Raw genomic sequence first — 9,272 nt, 5'->3', positions numbered from 1 at the left:
CCATGAGATTCCACCACCTCAGGCGGCTACTACACTCTGCTTCATAGGTGAGCCAGCCATGGCATCACTGCAACAGGAGCTGAGGGGAACCAGCCACCGTTACATATTTAGAGACACTTTCTATAAGAGCCTTGGCTGTGTGAGTTCAAGCAGCCACAGCAATGAAGTGTCACAGCCCCGATGGCAAAGATTCAAGACAAAGGTAAACAGTAAAAAGGTAAACACGCACACTTAGGCACCTGTGCAAATTCAGCTAGCATGGTAAAGGTAAGATGACCCTAACCCCTTTCCTGTACCTCACTACAGTAACCTTAAATGTTGAAGCAAAGCACCATATTGAAAAATAAACAACACAACATACAAAAAAACCTAATGAAGCTAGAAATCAGCATGATACGGGGGCTAGCCAGTGTTTACCACAGACAGAAGTCATCTAATACGTGTGTGCTTCATACAGTTAGCTTCTGGCTTCAATATTCTAATTCTAGAATTGTAGAGTTGGAAGGGACCCTGAGGGTTATCTAGTCCAGCCTCCTGCAATCCATGAATTCTGCCTACAGCTATCCCTGGGTGAGCTCAAACCACCAATACACTGGCCCACTGCACCACAGGAGAGAAGCAAGGGGCTGTTTGCCTGCCAGAGGAGAATGATCCCTAAAACACCCATTTCTGATAACACACCTTGGGAGTTGGGGAGAAAGCAGGATTTGCTGGAAGATTTGATAATGAGGATCATGAAGGGCTTGGGTTGGGGTCAGCATGTTGCCCACATGAAGCCTTTTGTGCCTGGTGCAAAGGTTGTGGACATTATGCAACTTTTAGATTGGCAGATATTGACGGAGAGCTGGAGACAAGTCACTGACAACAATGCTATTTGGAAAATGTAGGCTTGGTTCAGATGTCACAATCAAACTGGGACCACGCTGCAGCACTATGGGCTCCCCATCCCTGCATTAACCATAGTTTGCAGAGGAGTGTTATTGCTACAGAGTATGGCTACCATGAGGCGGAAAGCAGAGGAGGCCATTGGTATCTATGTAGTGGGAGGAAATGAGAAGCCTCTGAGTCTGCAGCTTGGCCATGGTGGACTAGTGTTCTCTGGTGCTTGAAATTGCTAGACAAGATGCTGAACCCCAGAGCTGCTTCAGAAAGGCTACCTCTTCTGTGGGTAGAGACAGCTAGTTAGGCAGAGCTGCAAGCTACCAATGCATAGATGGAATATTATGTCAGGAGGAAAAAACTGGGTGGTGTTTTGTTTTGTTTTTAAAGCTCTGAGAAACATTTGAGGACAATTGGAGCCCCTGAAACAAGGGTTGGCTCCACTTGAACCACAGTGGAACCACGATGCTGTCGCTGAACATTAAAATGTCACTGAGATGGAAGAAGCCAACCTACTGAACTTCTGCCCCCCACCCCAGCTGCTGAAAATGTTATTGGGTTTAATCTCTGACCCCTGAAATTTCAGCAGCCATTGATTGCGCACTTTCAAGCCAAAGCCATAAGAGCAAGAAACATGCTTTTGAACATGGAAACTGAGAGTTTTGGGCAGCTTGCATTCTGTATTAACTACCATATTCTATACTTTTTCTGCTTCCACAGAAGGGCTGCAATTCTCTTTATTAGCTCTGTTCATGTGGACTGTGCCAATATCTTCTGTAAAACACACACATACAAATATTACTTGTAGCCAGCAAACAAGAATGAGCATGTGGTGCATACAACGTATAGCACAATTCTCACTGTTAAGGTTTTTACTTTAGTCACACATTGTTTCAACAAGTTAAGCCACATGATACGCTTATGAGGAAGGAATATATCTTCCCCAAGGCTTATTTTGAGCCACAGCTCAAGTTCTGAATTTGTTTTCTTTCCCTGGGCCAAACCAAAGAGCATGATGTGAAGTAATAAGAATTTTTTTAAAAAAAGATACTTCCTTTGAGCACTATGATGTGTTGGAACCTGTGCATGAAATAAAAACCAAGTTCAGTTAATCTTGGTTAATTACATTCCCCTCGCTCTGTGAGAGCTCACACACCACTCAAGGTCATATATAAGACTAAATCAAAAGAGCAATAGCAAGAATGTAGGCTAGAATCACAGAATCGTAAAGTTGGAAGGGGCCCAACCCCCTGCAATGCAGGGCACACTGTGTTTTTGCTCATAGTTAGCTCTGACTTGAACGATGTGATTTACTGCCATCTTACTCCTGAAAATGGGACAAGCGGAAAACCACTTGGCCCCATACATTCTAGGCTCAAGCCCTGAGAGGGAGTGATTGGTCCAAGATCATACCGTGAGCTTCACAGGCAAATGGTCTCCCCGGTCCTAGTCCAACTCTCCTACCACTACACAGCACTAACTTGAACACCACACTGGCTTTTAGCCAGTTGCAAGGGGTGGGAATTATCATCTGTTGTGCCCCGGGCTACACACTACCTTCTTTTTAGCCAGCACCCCCACAGATCTCAGCTGTAAGCCTGCAGGTGCATTGCTCATTCAGGCAAACATCTCCAGCATTCGTTACCTCTCACTGAAGGAACATCGACCACTAATTCCTAAAGCAAACAATCAGCTTTACAAATAGGGATCACACCCACAGCCCCACTGAAACATGTAGCCACACAGCTGATTTTTCTGCAGGTGCCAGGGAGGGGGATGTTATTGCATTTTTCCCCAACAGTTTCCAGCTGTGTTCCACCTCGGCATCAAACTGGAAGCTGCCATTTGACTATGACCTAGATTGCCTTTGGAGCTGCCCAGCCAACTTCTCTCATGACGTTAAGGAAACTCCCTGCGACAAAATTTGGAAAGCTTAGACTTTTATTTCTGATTCCCTTCTGTCAAGACAGGACAGTCAAGGCAAATTATTCCCACACCCATCAAAATTACACGCAAGCAACTCTCAGCCGGTCTTGCAAGTCAATAATCCCAGGAGTGCTGCAACCTCTGCTTCCTCTCCTGGCAAAGTCCACCTACGATAGAAGTAAGGGAAAGGTTCATCTCCACCAAGGATAAAAGATCAGTTGGCTGGATTTGTGGATTTCTCCTTGGTGTTTCTGCATACTGGCCCATCATAATAATGAAGAGCTTGGTCTGTTAGGAGCCATGTTTCTCTTTGTTCTTGAGAAACAGACATGTTTCAATAGTTGCCTGCACATGTGATGGGCATCTGATGCCAGGAGTCCTAACTGTACCAGTCCAAAGCAGTTGTATGTCCTCACAATGGACTGTACGTGAAACAAAGCTAATAGAGAGACTAGTCAGGAAGCTGGCAGGCATGAGGTTGCCACTGTGTTTTTATTTATTTATTATTAAATTTATATGCCACCTTTCTTCCCAAGGGAGCCCAGGGCAGCAGTGACATTGACAGCAAATACACTGGAAGGTCAGGATGGGGCAGAGGCAGAATTTGATTCAGCTCACATGTAAAGGAAAATTCACCTAACTCATACTTTCTGAAACCATGCGCAAACTGAAATGCAACCGTTCTTCAAACGTCACGCATGTCTGAATTCTGCAAAACAGTTATCCAGTCAAGAAATGCGTACAACAATGCATATAACTAAAGTGTGCATAAAGATGCATATATTAGTGAACAATAACATACAAAATGCATTTTATTGGGGGAAATACAAATATTAAGGGAAATACGTGTTTGCTGGCAAAATCACATATTAAAAATGTGTTTATTGGGATAAATTTGCACTAAAACAATGAATTTTCATGAGGATCTCTCTTTTTAATCACCAACAGATGTAGAGATGTGGAGAACTGAATTAAGATTGGGAAAACGAGAACCCGAGAAAAGCCGAAACTGAGAGATTTGCCCATCCCTGTTGGCAGTAACTACTTTAACAGTGAGTCCTCACCTGCTTCCTGCTGTCAGCCATACACAGATGCGCAAGAATCATAGTAGCTGGGATTAATCCGATACATAAGGCGGGGAATGCACATCATGACCTCCTAAGCTGAACGCAGCCCATCCATTCCGTGATGCCATTGGGGCAAGACTTTGGGAAGGAAGCCCATCATCCCACGCCGCCTACTGAGCAAGAAAGCCCTGTGGCTCTGCAGGGCCAACTTACCACACGTGGAAGTGAGTGAAGTAACACACTTTGCCATATAAAGAGCAAGCCTCCCAAATAAGACCATTAAGTCCAAATTCTAAATTGCACTGCTGTGCCTACCACAAGTTGTGAGTCAGCCAAGTACGTGACAATCCCCATTTTTTAATTATTATTTTTTTGCACCCCTGGGCAGATGGGCATCAGAAGCAAGACTTAATTTTATTGGCTGACTGACAGGCCACAATAGTGTTGCTGCGAAAGGCTACCTAAGATGAAGAAGTCCTGTGTCCAACTGAAGTATTAATGAGCAAAAACAACAACAAAAAACTTTAAACAACCTGGTTCCAATCCTGCCAAGACTCTCTAGAGTAAACGCAAGGCCTGATAGCTGTTTTCATATCACATGTGACCAGCTTGCTCTATCCGCACTGCCAGTGAATATAATGATTGAGTCAGCATCTGAGCTGCATTATGATTTGTGATAATGGCACTGTGTCATCCTGTGATGTACCCGTCTACATTTAAGAGGTCAAACCTGTACAGCAGCCCTATATTGCATTTGATCTGGGGCAGAAACAAATCCAGATACGCCCTTAGCCGTCTAGCCCACCTTGAGCCCTTGGTACAATATGAGCACTGATTTATTTGCCTTTAAAAAAACAAAAACTAATTAATTTAATTAGCCTCTCTCTCTTTCAGGACTCTGGCACCTTAAATGGTTTTCACCAGAACCTCCACTGCCTGTGACTCAGCCTACCATCCCAGATTGCCTCACCCACTTTTCATCCTAATAACAGCAGACTATCGCCAAGTAATGTCATCAGGACAGTGAACTCCCTTAGTGCAGCTGGAAACCGGAATGCCATCATCTGTACTTGCTGTTTCGCCAGCTGCTTTGGCAGCCAGGGACATCAACAGAAGCCTCTCTGCTGTCATCTAGTGCTTTGCTGTGCAACTGCAAGTCATCCTGGTAGCTTGAACAGTATTTCTTACAAGGTCGCTAACAACAAGTGAGAGCAAAACAGTAGCTGCAATTTATTTGTTTTTGAATCGACCATCCACTGCCCCGAGTACCTTTATAAAAAATTCAATCAGTTTTATAAATCGATTTAAAAAAAAGATGCTCAGGCAACAGATTCTTTCTTGGAAGAGGCATTTGCTCATCTCTTTTCTGAGATCACAGCGTCATCGCTCATCATCACCTGTGGGTGGCAAATGTCAGCTTAGCAGAGGCATTTGACTAATTCTTCCTATGAAATCCTAGCGCAGAATGTGAACACCTTGCTTCCTTCATTGGTGCTAATGGAAGCACTCCTTGTGGAGCAACCATAGCAGGTGTAATGGGGGCGATTTGGATCAGGACAATGGAGGAATCAAAGGCTCAAAGTCTTCACACACACACACCATAGTCTCCATACAGCCCTCGGCCCCTACGGTTGCTCCTGATGGTATACTGTCTGAAATTTGACCCTTGTTTCTAATGGTTTGTTAATGTTTTAAAACAAAGAATCTCCCTCCTTCAGAGCTATTATTTTCATAGTTTGCCAATTTACTGGAGTACAGAACAATGAATTTGGGCTGGGGACAGGCAACAAAATGCAAATATAATAGTGGTGCTGTCTTGCCCACTTGCTCAGAATCAAATACAGGCTTTTCTGAAGAGGAAAAACCTCTTTGATGGGAAGCAAAGAGAAGGCACAGCTACTAGAAGGGACAATACAATGAAATATGGGTTCACTATTTTGGGAGGGGGGGAATAGCATGCCAGTGCCTCAGTGTGTGAAATGTGGCAAGACATTAGCATTTCCTTGTCCAAAGCCCACTGAGGTGAACTTTTAAGGGAAACTGATAATTTAACCACTCGGGGGACTATTCAATAAATATTTTTGATCATTACATAAAAACTAAACTAAATGTTCATTTGGCTCATGCTGATAGCAGATGCATCAGGGTGTTAAAAAGCTCCTTTAGCTTTTTAATAATTGCATAAAAAGAGGGGATTTCAGCAGGAATGGATTGATATATCACAACGCAATATTTTTTCGCCATAGAACAATTGCCCAAATCCCTCACTTGCATCTCCTCAGCCTAGCTTTGCCTCACCAGTGCACTGTACACTCATTAACTCTCAGTTACTAATGACACCCATGACAATTAGCTAAGCAGTGGTGTCCAGACATGCATACAGCCGCCCTGTGAAAGATGACAATGCTACCCAGGATTGTCACCATTGCTCCAGACAAGATGTGTGATAACTGTCCTTCCACACCTTCCCTTTTCTTTAAAGAAAGGGTCACAGGGTTCTCCCAGACAGGGGTTTATTCTATGAGGGAGGGGGGAACCTAAACCAAACAAAAAATGATACCCTCCTCAAAAAAAAGGTGCAATCCTCCATTTCGCTCAATGTGAGACCTGATTACTGAGTGAATCAGACTGGGAATGTTAGCTATTGCACATTTGTGCACATCCTGATATTTATTATTATTATTAAATAAAAAAAGAGGTGCATACATAGAGACACAGAAAACCTATATGCCTGGGAATGGGCAAAGCTAATGGAGAACAGGGAGTGACAAGGAAAACACTCCACAGTGCAGATCCCTTCTGTCAAGATCTGCCCAGAGGTATGGAGGTCAGGTGGAGGAGTTGCAATGGATATCCAGGGCTAATAAACAAAAACAAAAAAACAACAACCAGGATGATGTGGAAGAACTATCATTGCAAACCAATACACACAAAGATTAGATCTGATTAACTGGTTTGTGGTAGAAGAGCTCCTTCTGCAAGCAACCTCAGGTAGCCAGGGTGGGGAAGACTGGGCACAGTGGAGGATGGTGTCTTTAAGAAATGTGGCTTATTGTACACATATTTACACCTAGGTCTGCTTTGGAGAGAGTTCGGGGCATTGCATCTCAAGAGGGGCTTGCTCCCCACAGCAGCGCAACACTTGAGCCCGAGGCATCCTCAAAGCTATCTCCATGCCTCTGTCCCAGCCTGCCAAGATAGTTCTGCCTTCACCTGCATGGAGTTCTGCCCACATGCTTTCTCCTTCCCAAGAACCCTTGCTCCAAGGAGCTCCTCCCCACCGTCTGCTCACACACACACCCCTTATCCAGACCTCTTGTTTTTCAAAAGGACATTTCTCCTGTGTGATATCACGCCTCCTGTAACCTCTCAAACTTTGCTATTTCTTCTGCTAACTAACACACAGCTGGAGGAAGGACAGCACCTACCTGGTCAATTGTCCTTTAACGGTCTGGCATTCCTGCACCCTCAAGGTCCCTTCCTACTCACAATTCTATGATTCCATGGCATTTAGTTCTCCTTAATGGCATCACTATCAGTGATCTCCTGTACAGCAGAACTGGTTCAGCCTGTATTTCAAATCTGACATCTGGCGTCTTCCCTTTAATACTCCAAATATTATTCAAATTCTACCGTTTATTAATTTCTAACATTCACTAGTTCTAGGAGTGATTAGTGCCCTTGCACATCCAAACTTGGTCACCCCAGATCTGTAACGATAAGAAGCTGCCTCACACACTACTGAGTCAGGCCACTGGTTGATCTAGCTCAACTATGCTGACACACTTGGAGTGAATGAACCCAATGAATGTAAAGGAACAAGAAGCTGAGGAGATGAGGTGATTCACACTCTCCTTTCCTAGGTAGTTATCTTTGCAAAGGTTTTATGAAAAATAAAAATAAAATGTTTTGTTGATGCTGATTAATAGAAGTTCTCCAGGACAGGGGTCTCTCTCAGCCCTACCTAGAGATGTCTGGGATCAAACCTGGGACCTTCTGCATGCAAAGAAGATGCTCTCCCACTGAACTAGTGTCCTTCAAGGAGACTGCTGGAGAAGGTGGTAGAAAGGATGAAGAGAAATCCTTTGGCAAAGAAGCAATATCCCAGGTTACCAGGCCCATATCTCAGTTGGTTCCTGGTCATGACCCTATAAGCAGTTCAAGGAAAGGATCTACCCAACAAGATTGTGGAAAATTGAAGTGGATGCTTTGGGCAGATATACTTTTAGGGATGCCAGTGAATCAGACTATTGCAATCCAAGCATTTCACTATGGCATCCTCAGCAGCACAAAAACTCCAACTTACAGTAACTCCACAGCTTTTGGTGAATGCTGAAGACGCACCTCCTTACCCTGGCTTTTGACACCTAAGATGCACATTACTAGGACCCACCCTATTTTTGTGATTGTAAGTTTGTTTTAAACTCTTTTTAATGTTGCATTTTAAATTGATGTAACCCGCCCTGGGACCTTAGGCTGAAGGGTGGGTAGTAAATTAAACTAATCCTCGTCATCATCCTGGGCACAGATCTGGACTGGCACAAGCTCTTTGGCAAGAGTGCTTCTCTTTCAGATGCTATGTATTACAGAGAGCTTTAGCAATTCTATGAAAGAATGAACTCCTCCTGCCCTCTCTTGCATCATCCTATAAATCTGGGGTTTTTTGCCCCACAGAAGACACAGTCATGCACCAGAGGCTTCCTGTAACTATCAGACATCAACACATCAGGTGGGGCTTTTTCCAGTTCCCAGGAAGCAGAATTGCACTCCAGAGTCAGTAATGCAAGACCATGTAGCTAGACAATCGACAGGAGTTGGTTTTCCAGCGAAGTCAAAGAGACATGTTGCAAACTCTGAAGAACTTGTTACACCATGGAAGGTATTTAATTATCTGACCTCTGGAATGTGTGTTTACTTAACAGCCCAATCCGTTGTGAAGACTAGACTTCACCTTAATGACAGGTGATTTCCTGCTGTCTTTAATGTGGGCTTCAGTTTCAACAAGGGTTTGCCAAAGACTGAGTGTACAAGTTGCTGAGATATAGATCTCTTCCAAGGAATAACTTTGGTTAGCCAGCTGGTGCCCCAGAGCTCCATTCACTCCCCAGACTCTTGTTGTTTGCCCTTTACGTAACAGTTTATCCCAGCAATCCCATCTATTATGCATTTTCTCTGCAAAACTAGGGCAACCGCAATAGGCTCTTTAATTCTTCCCCCATGTGAATGGCAATGGAAGCTCTACTTGAGCAGCCGAGATGCACAAAGCAGGCTTTGGCTGCTATTCAAAAAAGGAGGAGGTTGAAAATCCCTTGACCTGTGTCTTGGCTTATGCAGGCGTGAACTGTGGTTGCTGGCCTTTGCCCCTTGGTTTCAAGTTTAAATGAATTACCAACCAGAAAA

At 44.0% G+C, this 9,272-nt stretch overlaps 1 protein-coding gene across 1 annotated transcript in view; it reads right to left on the bottom strand.

Moving 5' to 3' along the window:
* Window positions 1-9,272, bottom strand: part of LOC308475523 (uncharacterized protein) — a gene marked incomplete at its 5' end in the record, with an annotated part of 89,785 nt that overhangs the window by 70,243 nt on the left and 10,270 nt on the right. The gene's annotated exons all lie outside the window — the stretch shown is intronic.

Source organism: Podarcis pityusensis, assembly GCF_964106645.2.
Source record: "Podarcis pityusensis genome assembly, chromosome: 4".
Classification (NCBI taxonomy): Eukaryota; Metazoa; Chordata; class Lepidosauria; order Squamata; family Lacertidae; genus Podarcis; species Podarcis pityusensis.
Note: the sequence above shows the minus strand (reverse complement) of the source record. Positions and strands in the feature narration are given on the sequence as shown.